The sequence below is a fragment of the Capra hircus genome, chromosome 9, assembly GCF_001704415.2.
Source record: "Capra hircus breed San Clemente chromosome 9, ASM170441v1, whole genome shotgun sequence".
NCBI classification, from domain to species: Eukaryota; Metazoa; Chordata; class Mammalia; order Artiodactyla; family Bovidae; genus Capra; species Capra hircus.
The window spans coordinates 10493381-10508459 of record NC_030816.1 but is presented as its reverse complement, the minus strand read 5'-3'; the positions used below and the strand labels follow the sequence as shown (position 1 = coordinate 10508459).

Sequence of the window (15079 nt, the reverse complement as noted above, 5' to 3'; positions counted from 1 at the left end):
CTTCATGGGAAATAGATGGGAAAACGGTGGAAATAGTGTCAGACTTTATTTTTTTGGGCTCCAGAATCACTGCAGATGGTGATTGCAGCCATGAAATTAAAAGATGCTTATTCCTTGGAAGAAAAGTTGTGACCAACCTAGAGAGCATATTCAAAAGCAGAGACATTACTTTGCCAAATAAGGTCCATCTAGTCAAGGCTATGGTTTTGCCAGTGGTCATGTATGGATGTGAGAGTTGGACTGTCAAGAAGGCTGAGCGCCAAAAAATTAATTCTTTTGAATTGTGGTGTTGGTGAAGACTCTTGAGAGTCCCTTGGACTGCAAGGAGATCCAACCAGTCCATTCTGAAGGAGATCAACCCTGGGATTTCTTTGGAAGGAATGATGCTAAAGCTGAAACTCCAGTACTTTGGCCACCTCATGTGAAGAGTTGACTCATTGGAAAAGACTCTGATGCTGGGAGGGATTGGGGGCAGAAGGAGAAGGGAATGACAGAGGAAGACATGGCAGGATGGCATCACTGACTTGATGGACATGAGTCTTGAGTGAACTCCGGGAGTTGGTGATGGACAGGGAGGCCTGGTATGCTGCGATTCATGGGGTCGCAAAGAGTTGGACACGACTGAGCGACTGAACTGAACTGAACTGATGTAATTTTCAAGTGTATACTAATTCACAATTTCAAAATCTTTAAAGGTTATGTTCCATTTATAGTTATTATTATATAAAATATTGGCTATATTCCCTGTGATATACAATATATCCTGTAACTTATTTGTTTCATACATAGTAGTTTTGACCTCTTAATCTCCTATTCCTCTATTGTCCTTTGCACCATCTCTCTCCTGTACTGATAATCACTAGTTTGTTCTCTGTACCTGTGTCTGTTTCTTTTACGTTATGTTCACTAGTTTATTTTGAGATTCCACATATAAATGATATCTTACAGTATTTGTCTTTCTCTGTCAAACTTATTTCACTTTCACTTTAGCATAATACTCTGCAAGTCCATCCATGTTGTTATAAAAAACAAAAGTTCATTCTTTTTTATGGCTGAGTAGTATTCCATTGTGTGTGTGTGTGGGCGCACACCACATTTTGTTTATCCATTCATCTCTTGTGGATACTTATGTAACTTCCAAACCTTGACAGTCCTAAATAATGCTAGGAACTTTGAGGTGCATGCATCTTTTCAGCTAAGTGTTTTTGTTTTCTTTGGGTATATAACCAGAGTGTAATTGTGTGGCCATATGGTAGTTCTGTTTTTAGTATTTTGAGAAACCTTCATTCTGTTTTCCATAGGGGCTACACCAATTTACTTTCCCACCAGTGGTGTACGAGGGTTCCCTTTTCTGCACATCCTGCCAGCGTTTGTAATTTGTGGTCTTTTTGATGATAGCCATTCTGAGAGGTGTGACATGATATCGCATTGTGGCTTTAATTTGCATTTATCTGATGATTAGTGAAGTTAAATATCTTTTCATGTGTCATTGGCTATCTGTATGTCTTCTTTGGAAAAATGTCTATTCAGTTCTGTCAATTCTATAATCAGGTTATTTGTTTTTTAATATAAGCTGCCTCTATATTTTGAATATTAACCCCTTATTGATATCATTTGCAGATGTTTTCTCCCATTCAGCAGGTCATCTTTTTGCTTTGTTGACGCTTTTCTTTCCTGAGCAAAAGCCGAGTTTAATTAGATCTGATTTGTTTATCTTTGCTTTTGTTTCTTTTGCTTTTGGAGACAGACTCAAAAGCATTGTTATGGTTTATGTCAGAGTGTTCCAGCTATGTTTTCTTCTGGGAGTGTTATAGTTTCTGGTCTTACATTTAGGTCTTGAATCCATTTTGATTTTATTTTTGTGTGTGATGGTAGAGAATGTTCTAATGTTATTCTTTTACATGTAGCTGTTCAGTTTATACAGCACCACTTATTGAATAGATTCTTTCCATTTCATATTCTTGCCTCCTTTGTCATAGATTAATTGACCATAAGTGTGTGGGGTTTATTTCTGAGCTCTTTGTTCTATTCAGTTGATTTATGCATCTGTTTTTGTGCCAGTATCATGCTGTTTCGATTATTATAGTTTTTAATATAGTCTGAAAACAAAGGTCTGTCTAGTCAAGGCTATGGTTTTTCCAGTGGTCATGTGTGGATGTGAGAGTTGGACTGTGAAGAAAGCTGAGCACCGAAGAATTGATACTTTTGAACTGTGATGTTGGAGAAGACTCTTGAGAGTCCCTTGGACTGCAAGGAGATCCAACCAGTCCATTCTGAAGGAGATCAGCCCTGGGATTTCTTTGGAAGGAATGATGCTAAAGCTGAAACTCCAGTACTTTGGCCACCTCATGTGAAGAGTTGAGTCATTGGAAAAGACTCTGATGCTGGGAGGGATTGGGGGCAGGAGGAGAAGGGGACGGCAGAGGATGAGATTGCCGGATGGCATCACGGACTCGATGGACGTGAGTCTGAGTGAACTCCGGGAGTTGGTGATGGACAGGGAGGCCTGGTGTGCTGCAATTCATGGGGTCTCAAAGAGTCGGACATGACTGAGCGACTAAACTGAACTGAACTGAAGTCAGAGATCCAGATTCCTCTAGCTCTGTTCTTTCTCAAGATTGTGTTGGCTGTTGGAGTTCTTTTGTGTTTGCATAGAAAATTTTAAATTTGTTCTAGGTCTGTGAAAAATGTCCATGGTATTTTGATAGGGATTGCACTGAATCTGTTCAGTGCTTTGGGTAGAATAGGCACAGAATGTTGTCATTTTAACAACATTAATTTTTCTAATCCATGAACACATTATATATTTCCATCAGTTTATGTCATCTTCAATTTCTTTCATCAGTGTCTTACAGCTTTCTCTCTTTTACCTCCTTAGATAGGTTTATTCCTAGGTGTTTTATTATTTTTGATGTGATGCTAAATGGGATTGTTTCTTTAATTTCTTTTTCTGATCTTTAATTGTTAGTATATAAGAATCTAAGAAATTTCTGTGTGTTAATTTTGTGTCCTGCAACTTTACTGAATTCTTTGGTGAGCTCTAGGAGTTTTCTGATAGCACGTTTTAAATTTGCTATGTATGTGCTAAGTTGCTCAGTGTGCCCAACTCTTTGTGACCCCATGAACTGTAGCCTGCCAGGCTCCTCTGTCCATGGTTTTCTTCAGGTAAGAATACTGGAATGGGTTGCCATTCCTTTCTCCAGGGGATCTTCCCAACCCAGGGGTCAAACTTGTGCCTCTTACATCTCCGGCATTGGCAGTCAGGTTTTTTACCCCTAGTGCCACCTAGGAAATCTCATTGCTATGCATATTATCATTTAATCTACAAACAGTGACAGTTCTGTTTTCTTTCCAATTTGAATTCCTTTTATTTCTTGTATAATTGCCATGGTTAGGACTTGCAAAACTATGTTGAATAAAAGTGGTGAGAGTGGATATCCTTGTCTTGCTTCTGGTCTTAGAGGGAATGTTTTCTGCTTTTCACCATTGAGAATGATGTTGGCTATGAGTGTGTCACATATGGCCTTTATTATATTGAGGTAAACTCCCTGTATGGCCACTTTCTGGAGAATTTTTATCATAAATGAGTATTCAATTCTGTCAAAAGCTTTTTCTGTGTCTATTGAGATTATTATATGGTTTTTATTCTGCAGTTTGGTAATGTGGTGTATCACACTGATTGATTTGCAGAAATTGAATCTTTGCATTCCTGAGATAAATCCCACTTGATTATGGTGTATGATCCTTCGAATGTATTGTTGGATTCAGATTGCTAGTATTTTGTTGAGGAGTTTCGTGTCTGTGTTCATCAGTGATATTGGCCTGTTTGTGATATCTTTGTCTGATTTTGGTGTCAAACTGAAGCTGGCCTTGTAGGAGTTTGGAAGTGTTCCTTCCTCTGCAGTTTTTTGGTATAGTTTGTAGAGAAATGGTATAAACCTTTTCTGAATGTTTGGTAGGATTTACTTTTGAAGCCGTCTGGTCCTAGACTTTTGTTTGTTGGGAGTTTTTAAAATTACTCATTTAGTTTCATTACTGGTATTTGGTCTGTTCACATTTTCTGTTTCTTCTGAATTCAGTCTTGGGATAGGGTACCTTTCTAGAAATTTATTCATTTCTTCTCAGTTGTCCATTTTATTTGTTTATTGCAGTCTGTTATGGTCTTTTATATTTCGGTGGTGTCTGTTGTAACTTCTTTTTTGTTTCTGACCTTATTGACTTGGGCCTTCTGGATTTTTTTTTCTTGATGAGTCTGGCTAAAAGCTTATCAATTTTGTTTACCTGTTCAGAGACCCAGCTCTTAATTTCATGGATCTTTTTTTAAAGTTTCTGTTTTATTTATTTCTGCTCTGACCTAAATGATTTCTTTCCTTCTACTAACTTTTGGATGTTTTGTCCTTTTTCTGGCTCCTTTGGTTATAAGGCTAGGTTGTTTGAGAGTTGTCTTAGTTCCTGAGGGAAGCTTGCGTCAGTATAAACGTCCGTCTGAGAACTGCTTTTGCTGCATCCCATAGGTTTTGGATCATTTTGTTTTTATTTTCATTTATCTCCAGGCACTTTTTGATGCTTTTCTGATTTCTTCAGTGATCCATTAGTTGTTTAGTAGCATGTATTTTAGCCTCCACGTGTTTGCTTTTTTTGCGTTTTTTCTTGTAGTTGATCTGGTCTCATAGCATTGTGGTTAGAAAATCTACGTGATATGATTTCAGTTTTCTTAAATTTACTGTGGCTTGTTTTGTGGTCTAACATGTGATCTGTCCTAAGAATGTTCCATGTGCACTTGAAAAGAAATGTGCATTATGCTGGTTTTGGATGGAATGTTTCATAAATCTATTAAGTACATCTGGTCTAATGTGTTGTTTAAGGGTGATGTTTCCTTATTGCTTTTCTGTGTAGATGACCTGTCTGCTGGTATAAGTGGGATGTTAAAATGCCTTACTGTTATTACTGTTGCTTTCTCCCTTTATGATGTTAATACTTGTTTTATGTATTTAAGTACCCCATGTTGTTGTTCAGTTGCTAAGTCATATCCAGCTCTTTGCGACCCCATGGACTGCAGCCTGCCAGGCTTCCCTGTCCTTCACTTTCTCCTAGAGTTTGCTCAAATTCATGTACTTGAGTCAGTGATGCTATCAAACCATCTCATCCACTGCCATCCCCTTCTCTCCTTTTGCCTTCAATCTTTCCTAGCATCAGGATCTTTTCCAATGAGTTGGCTCTTTACATCAGGTGGCCGCAGTTGTTGTTAGAGCTTCAGCTTTAACATCAGTCCTTCCAATGAATATTCAGGACAGTCCTTTAGGATTGTCAGGTTTGATCTCCTTGCAAGTCCAGGGGACTCTTAAGAGTCTTCTTTAGCGCCACAATTCGAAAGCATCAATTTTTTGGCGCTCAGTCTCCTTTACGGTTCAACTCTCACATCCGTGCACGACTACTGGAAAAATCATTGCTTGACTATATCGACGTTTGTTACCAAAGTGATGTCTCTGCTTTTTAATATGCTGTCTAGGTTTGTCATAGCTTTTCTTCCAAGGAACAAGCATCTTTTAATTTCATGGCTGCAGTCACTGTCTGCAGTGATTTTGGAGCCTAAGAAAAGAAAAATCTGTCACTACTCCCACTTATATCCCTTCTATTTGCCATGAAGTAATGGGACAGGATGCCATGATCTTAGGTTTTTCATGTTGTTTCAAGTCAGCTTTTACACACCCCTCTTTCACCCTTATCAAGAGGCTCTTTAGTTCCTCTTCACTTTTTGCCATTAGAGTGGTATCATCCACATGTCTGTGGTTGTTGGTATTTCTCCCAGCCGTCTTGATTCCAACTTGTGATTCTTCTAGTCCAGCATTTTGCATGATGTACTCTGCATATAGGAGAAGGCAATGGAACCCCACTCCAGTACTCTTGCCTGGAAAATCCCATGGATGGAGGAGCCTGGTAGGCTGTAGTCCATGGGGTCGCTAAGAGTCGGACACGACTGAGCGACTTCACTTCACTTTTCACTTTCACTCTGCATATATGTTAAATAAGCAAGTGACAATATACAATCTTATTGTACTCCCTTCTCAATTTGAACCTGTCTATTGTTCCGTGTCTGGTTCTAACTGTTGCCTCTTGACTCTGGTGCAGTTTTCTTAGGAAGCAGATAAGGCAGTCTGTTATTCCAATGTCTCTAAGAGTTTTCCACAGTTTGTAGTGACCCACACAGTCAAAGGCTTTATTGTAGTCAGTGAAGCAGAAGGAGGTGTTTTTCTGGAATTCCTTTGCTTTCTCTATGGTCCAACAGATGTTGGCATGTTTATATCTGGTTATGTAGGTGATGTCCTAGGGGACCCAGCAGCAGTCTTCTCTCTGGTTACCAGCACTGTATGTTGTAAGGGTATGCCCTGTGTGGACTGGGTGCATCCTTCTGTTTTGACAGGGTCAGCTCCTGTGGGCATGCTGGTAGTCAGGGCTGGTTCCTGCGCTGGTTGACTGTGAGGCTGTGCCTCACAGGTAGCTCTAGGCCTACTGGACAGGAGAGTAGGCTTCCTGTGCATTTGGCTGCATGACACAGGGTGGCACCGGCCTGCTGCCAGCCTACTGGTGGGTGAGGCCGGGTCTCTACATTGCTGGCTGTGCAGCTGGGAAACTTGTGGCTAATGCTGGCCTGCTGGAGTATGGGGCTTTGACCTTGGTGTTAATAAGCTAGCAGGAAGAGACCAAAATGGAGCTTTGCCAGAGCCAGTGTTAACATAGAATGAGCTCTCCCAAGTGGCTGTTGCCAGCACTTCTTTTCCTGAGGGCAGTTCCAATTGCTTCCTGCATATTTAGGTGGCTCTCTAAGATTAACAAGTGTGTTGGACCCAGCCCCGCTTTCAAACTGCTGCCTCTGGACAGGAAATTGGAGTGTGTGAGAACTTTGCTTATACTTTTTAAGAGCCAAGTTCGTTTCCTACTGCCTTCCAGCTCTCCCAGACAGAAGACCTACTGGTTTTCAAAGCCTGATATTCTGGGGACTCATCTTTGCAGTACAGAACTCCTGGGTTCAGACCCCTTGCTCCTTGGGAAGAACCTCTGAACGTGACATTCCTCCTATTTTTGGTGGCTGACACAGGGGTATGGGTCCTCACTGTCTTGTCTCTGCCCCTCATCTGTCTCAGTGTGCTTCTTCCTGTCTTTTTCTTTGTAGAAAATCTTTTCTGTAAAACTTCAGGTCTGTCTTATAGATACTTGTTCTGTAAAGAATGGTCATTTTGGTGTGTCTGGGGGGTGAGTTTAGGGTCTTCTTATTCCCCTATCTTGGACGCATATTGACATTCTGTTCTCTGTATCCTTGCACTACTACTTTACTGAGAAGACAAAAAATTTACTTCACTAAAATATGGTTGAGTTGATGGGTTTGTGGAAAATGTAGTTTTTATGTTGCCATTCTTTGTTCTACTTTCACATGTGGGAAACCCACTTGTAGTCAAAATATCTGTTATAGCAGTTTTTAATCTCATCTGTTTTGTGGCTCTCTGTTCAGTTTTATACTTCATAATAAAAATACGAAATTAATTGATCACAACATTTAGGTTTTTTTTTTTCCAGAATCTAGAAAATTTCTTGAGGATTAGATCCCTTTTTAATAAATTATTTTACAAATGTTTTCTTCTTTTATCATAAATACCTATATTGAGTAGTAATGAAACTGAAAAAGGAATTAACAGCTGATTGGTAAGACAGTCCTCACTTTCTGACTTCTTAAATCTCTGCAGCTTACAGCTCGAAGTTTACAGAAGCGCTTGACTAAAATATACTCTTATTTTTTAAGTTAATAATGCAAAGCATTTGTTTAGGTAGGATGATTGTGTTTTCACCTTTTCTTTAATCTGTTATTTCATAGTCCATGTTTTCTTTAATTTACTTGTAAAGCAGTTGCTATATAAAGATTATCTTTTACCTGAAGTAAATTGTTTTTGCCTTGAAGAGAATGGGCTTCCCTGGTGGCTCAGCTGGTGAAGAATCTGCCTGCAATACAGGAGACTTGGGTTCAATCCCTGGGTTGGGAAGATCTCCTGGAGAAAGGAAAGACTACCCACTCCAGTATTCTGGCTTGGAGAATTCCATGGACTGTATAGTCCATGGGGTCGCAAAGTCAGACACGACTGAGTGACTTTCACTTCACTTTATGAGGATCCCATACTTTCTTTTTTTCCCTGTTGTTGCCAGATCTTTTCATAGCGGCTTCCCTGGTGGCTCAGATGGTAAAGAATCTGCCTGCAGTGCAGGAGATCTGGGTTCAATTCCTGGGTTGGGAAAGATCCCCTGGAGAAGGGAAGACTCTCCACTCCAGTATGGTGGCCTAGAGAATCTCATGGACAGAGGCTCCTGGCAAGCTACAAGTCCATGAGTTCACAAAGAGTCAGACACGACTGAGTGACTTAAAAAAAAAAAAAACATATATATATACACACACACACACATACACACACACACATATGTGTGTGTGTGTATAAAAGTTTATCTTTTACCTGAAGTAAATTGTTTTTATCTTTTAAGAGGACCCATACTTTATTTTTTTTCCCTGTTGTTGACAAATCTTTTCATGGAAGTTATGTTTATCGTTTGTCTTTTAAGTAAGTGACCAATATCAAAGCTTGATATTTTACTAAAAATGTGAGTAAATGTGCCTTGTGGACCCTGCACGCTCTTCCATGTATTGTTAGGTCTTAAACACTGCTGCTTGTGCCACGTGGGGTATGCCTGCTAGGGCTGCTATAACAGTACCATAAACTGGGTGGCTTAACCAATAACATTTATTTCTCACAGTTCTAAAGGCTAGAAATCCGTGATCAGGGTATCAGCAGTCAGTTTCTTCTAAGGTCTCTCTCTTGGCTTGTCTTCCTTCAGTATCTATACATGGTTATTTCCTCTGTGTATCTGTGTCTTAATTTTTTTCCTTAGAAGAACACCAGTGATGTTGGAGTAGGGCCCACCCTAGTGACATCATTTAACTTAATTATCTTTTTAAAGACCCTGTCTGCAAATACAGTCATATTCTGAGATACTTGGATTTGGACTTGAACCTATGAATTTGGGGGAGGTTGCAAACCCAGTTGAGCCTGTAACACATGATCAGTTCTCAAGAGGCCCTGGAGAATTCATACTCCTATTCAGTATGTATGGGAGCTTATCGTCTCTACGTAGTCAGTCTCTGTTTATTAAACCATTGCTCCAGGTCTCAGCTTTTCTGATCTGGTTTTATATTCAGTCTGGCCTTCAGATCATGTGTACAGTGTATCAAGATCTAGAATTATCTAGATCTTGTGATGGAACTTCAAGTCACAAAGTTGAAATCTCTTCCACTGAGGAGGTTCCTACTTGTGTTCTGGAAAGAGCTCTTTATGTTTGGCATGAAGCAGCTTGTTGGAGAGAAACTGAACAAAATAAAAACCTTATAGATTTTCTGTTATATGTACCTGCCATGTATTTTTCAGCTCATGTACAGAAGTCATTGTTGACATTAGAATGTGGCTGGTATTAGGTTTCTGTTGCTATCATGACAAATTATTACAAACTTAGTGGCTGAAAACAGCACAAATATATGACCTTATAATGCTCGAGGGCACGTCTCAAAAGGCTGAAATCATGAATGATGTCTGCAGGGCTGAGTTCCACACCCTTGTCTTTTCCAACTTGAGAGGCTGCGCCTTTTCCTTGGTTTGTGGCCCCCTTTATCTGTTTTCAAAACTGGCAATGTAGTGTTACTCTGACTCTGCTTCTGTCATCACATTTCTTTCTCTGACTACAGCCAGAAAAGGGTTTTTCACTTTTAAGGACTCACCGTTCATCACATCTACAAGGTCTTATGCCACATAAGGTAGTGTGTTTATAGGTTTGTGGGGAGGAGCATTTCACTACTCTGTCTACCACGTGGTCCCAGCTAGATTGTCAGTATCTCTCTCTCAAGCCTCCTCACTTTTTATCTTTGTCCTTTCGTATTATGCTTGCCACTTCAGATAAGTGATCCTGCATTTGAATGACTCCTAATCATTATAGTAAAGTCAGAGAAGAGAAGATGATCCTCATTGCCTGACTTGGTTTGTATTGTCACATGGTTACTTTTTCACTGTCTCCTCTTAGCTCACCCTCTCTAAATTAGTGCGACAATGGATTATATCAAGGATTTATTCATCTGCTTTCTGAAGCACAACACCGATGCCTTGGGAAAGAGAATGGGGATTGCAGTTTGGTTTTATATGCACTCAAAGTCTCAGGAATTCCTTGAAGTGTGGGATATATCTTAGAAATGCCTGTTATATAAACTAAAATAGAAAAAAATTTACCTGAGATGGGAACTTTTAGGGAAGTAGAATACTTTTATTTTAGCTTAATAATTTAAGTGGTTCTCAGTGTATGTCTCTTGAATGTTCAGTTCAGAATTAATGAGGGGATGTGTTAAGAATGCAAAATCCTGGGCTCTGATTCAGACTTACTGAATCACAGTCAAATTTTAGTCATTTTTATTTCCACAGCTTTTTAACATTTCATGCCAGCTCATATGCATGCTGACACTTTAAGTATTGCTTTAGACTCTTGATGACCATTGGCAATTATATTGCTTAATCATATTGATGGCATGAAACAGCAAAACAACAAAAATTTTATATAATTTCTTTGCAGGATTTGGTCTTTTATTTGAAAAGAATGAGTAAATCGCAGCATAGAGTATGATTATCTATATGTTATAAATATAATTTAAAAATAAATGCTGAAAAGGAAAATATTCATAACATTTATGGCAAATAAAAATTTAAAATGTTCTTAGATTCAAAGAAAACTTTCAATAAGAAAATGTTAAATATGCAGTATACAAATTGCCTAAGAAAACATGGTTACAGGTAATTTTAAAATGATGTGAAAATGGTCGATAAACTTATGAAAAATGTTTAATGATATTCAGTTCAGTTTAGTTGCTCAGTTGTGTCTGACTCTTTGTGACCCCATGAACTGCAGCACACCAGGCCTCCCTGTCCATCACCAACTGCTGAAATCTACCCAAACCCATGTCCATTGAATTGGTGATGCCATCCAACCATCTCATTCTCTGTCATCCCCTTCTCCTCCTACCCTCAATCTTTCCCAGCATCAGGGTCTTTTCAAATGAGGCAGCTCTTCGCATGAGGTGGCCAAAGTATTGGAGTTTCAGCTTCAATATCAGTCCTTCCACCCAGCACTGATCTCCTTTAGGATTGACTGGTTTGATCTCCTTGCAGTCCAAGGGACTCTCAAGAGTTTTCTCCAACACCACAGTTCAAAAGCATCAATTCTTTGGCACTCAGCTTTCTTTATTAGAAAAGAAATATAAGTGCATACTACTTTAACATTACAAAAATATATTTATATATTATATATTTTACATTTATATTTCATATATATGCACACATATATATGTGGAAAGATAAAATTCTTCCTTTGGCTGCCACAAAGGAACATATTTATATGTCAGTGGGGTAGGGGGATTGTAAATTTATTCATCCTGTATAGAAAGGTATAGTTCCAATACAGATCACAGGTTTTAAAAATAATCATCTAGTGAGTGATGTGAAGACTTTTTACAATATATTCTTTTTTTTTTTTTTTTTACAATATATTCTTATGTGAAAAAGAGTTATAAAACAGTCTATGATATTGTCCCCAGTTTGGACAGATAATATTGTACATGCAGAGATGTAGAGAGAGGAGCCTGGAAGAATATGCATCAAGGTGCTAGTGGTGGGTAGTTCTGAATGGGTAGAGCTTATTGGTTTTCTTTGGTTTTGATTTTACATTTCGGTGCTCTCAAATTTTCTCATAGGAAGTACTGTTTTTTTGTAATGATTTTTTTAAAGCCTTAAAATCTTAAGAAAATATTTTGTAATTCTCAAAAATTTTAGATAAGAAAGGTAGAAATGTGAGAGATATGAACAAGGTGAAAGTTAACAGTGATTACTATTCAAATCAGAATTTCCAGGGTTTCAGAATTGTGGCAGTGCTAAGAAGTCAAATAGTTAACGTTACCAATATATGCGCTCCTTATCTCCTCTGGGAACTCTTCTTGTGTCTCCATATGCTTTGTTCTTTACTCTCCCTAATGCTTTTCCTTTTCACATGCTCCTAAGTCTTTGTAAGTCTTCAGTGACAACAAATGCATTGCACGTGTCCCATCTTGTTAAAGAAGGTCTATTTTTTTTTTTTAAAGTGTCTGCTTAATACCAAGTCTTTCATTTATTTTCCAACAAACATCTATTAAGTGTTTACTCTTGGCTGCGAGAAACTTTTAATCCAACAAATTAATGTCACCTCTGTGCCAGGCTACATGGTCCGTGGAGCCATTATTAAAATGGGATAATCTTGTTAAACTGCTTTTTGTAGATGTTATTTTTTTGTCAGCCAACCTTCCAAGAATGTACTCATTATTGAAGGCTTAATTATCATAAATTTTTTAAAAAAAGAATAGTAATTTTTGACAGAGACATTATGGCTAGAAGAATTTTTAACTTCCTGATTTAATTCAAAAGCTATCTTGTTCATAGATCTTCATAATTGACACTTCACTGAAGCCAGACTTCTTTATGATATACTTTAATTATTAGCATGGGAAAGAATGAGAGAACAAAGAAGGGGAAACGTGTGACATCTTTTCTCAATTGTGTTCTTTTTCTGATTCACATTTTAGAAGTCCAAATATATCCCAGACATGGAGAAAGTATTTTAATTCTGGCAGCCGTTAATCGCTCATTGGCACTTCAGCATCAGCTGTTCAGAAGACTGCCAGTAGATTGTTTAAAGTTTTTAGACTTCAAGGAACAGCTGGGCTTTACAACAGCACTCAGTTTCAGATTCTACATTTCATGTGAAATCCATTTTTATGATTTGATATGTTAACTTCCAGCTTGCCAGAAAACCTTAACTCATTGTTGTGCACTACATTAGAAGTGGGATGACCAACAAAATGTATTGGCCAAACCAAGGCAGTGTCACAGTGAGAGAGAATGCTATTAGTAATTACTCTAAGACACCAGATCTGACCTGGACTATAATTCCTGTTGGCTTTAAGCAAATTCCAACTCAAGTAATTCACATGGTTTAACCTTCTTAATAACGTAAGTATACCTGCAAAATCATATTGTTTATCTGTAACAAACCTATCTAAACATAGTAACTTAAAATATTTACTATTTTTTTAATGATCATGATTCCCTGAGATGGCTAGGGAGGCTGGAATGCTTGGGATGTATAGATTCTCATCCTTCCTATAGATTCTGATTCTTCACACATTGTTCACACTCTGCAGGTAAGATATGCTTGTATCCATCCTAGGTTTCCAAAAATGTCATCCCAGTAGCAACAGCAGGCCCAAAGTTCAGGATCCCATCATCTAAATCAGGTCTAGATGCAAATGAATATTCATGTGTTTCGCCCCGTGGTGTGTGACTGGTCTTATCTGTTCCCACATACCAGACATACAGTGGATGGCAAGGACAGAACCCCCACAATAAACACTCCCATCCAGAATGGCCGGGATAAGAATCATATAACACTAAGTGGTTCATAGCAATTCTGAATTTGCACTGGACGAGTTGCCAGGCCACCTACTTGAGGGACAGGGAATGTTCTTTGAATCGGGCCCAGTTTCATTTCCTCAGAATGTGGTTCTGTAGTTCATTGTTCTCCTAGGCTTTTGGCTCTGCTGTCTGGGTTCTTGGTTATATCCTCTTAGATAGTCTTCCTTTTCCATAAGAAATAGCTGTTTTGCATCCTGATTAACTTTCTCAGCAAGCTTCTTGCCAGTGGATAGTTGAGGACCCAGTGAAGTATTTCATTTCGAAGTGTCCCTGTGTCGATTAACCTACGCAGTGCAGTACCCTTACATTTTTTTTTTTTTTTTAGCTTTCTGTGTATTAGATTATAGTCTCCTCCACTAGATAAAGGCCCTACTCACAGTTCTTTTCAAAACGGACCTTCTCTGTATATTGGCTGAGATAGCAGAGTGCTGTGGACCAGCCCCACTAAACTAGACAAAAATCTTTTAGGAACCTGGGTCTCTTAGGTTCCACTTTAAATCATTCAGAGGCTCTCAAAAGACTTGGTACAGTCACACAGTTAATTTGATCTTTGGCTGCTGGCCTTATTTTACTTTAGAAATCTTTTACAGACAAGTGTTGTGCCCTCTATATTCTGCTTAAATTTTTCTGAGAGACGGGACATTTCCTTCTATAGTTCTTATCCATTTTAGCATTAGCATACAGCCAATTTATACATTCAACATTATTCCTGAAAATCTTTTTAGTCAGATTTATACGTCCATTTTTCTGTTTTCTAGATTACTGAAAGTGATAGTTTTGTACATTGTTTCTTTTTTTTATCACACAGATTGCCATTTTTTTCCCAAAAAAGTTTGTCTTTGTAATTTCTTTTTAGCAATATTTTGTGGTTTCTGGTATATAGGCCTTACACATATTTTGTTAAATATGTCCCTATGAATTTCATGTTCTGGAGTGCTGTTGTTAGTGGAATCATGTATTTTATTTCAATTTCAACTATTCATTGCTAGTATATAGATATATATTTGCTTTATGTAAATTGACCTTATATTCTACATTCATGTTAAATTCACATGTTTTTTCCTAGTGGATTTCTTGCATAGATTCTTTAGTATTTCCATGTACATGATCATGTGTGTACAAATAAAAAGTTTGTTTCTTCCTTTCTGATCTTTATTCCTATTTTTTCTTTTTCTTGCATAACTGTAATGGCTAGGCTCTCTAGTATATATAGCATTTGATAGAAATAATGAGAGTAAATATCTTTGTCTTGTTTCCAATCTTAGGGGTTGTTAGTTGTGGGTTTTGCACAGATGCTCTTTACTAGGTTGGGGAAAGAAAAGAAAATTTTAGTTGCTCAGTCGTGCCCAGCTCTTTTTAATCCCATGGACTATAGCCCTCCAGGTTCCTCTGTCCGTGGGATTCTCCAGGCAAGAATACTGGAGTGGGTTGCCATTCCCTTTTCTAGGGGATCTTCCTGACCCAGGGATCCAACCCAGGTCTCCCACATTGTAGGCAGATATTTACCG

At 38.3% G+C, this 15079-nt stretch overlaps 1 protein-coding gene across 1 annotated transcript in view; it reads left to right on the top strand.

Annotated features, from left to right (window-relative positions):
* ME1 (malic enzyme 1) overlaps window positions 1–15079 on the top strand; it is a 204840-nt gene that overhangs the window by 96888 nt on the left and 92873 nt on the right. The window lies entirely within an intron of this gene.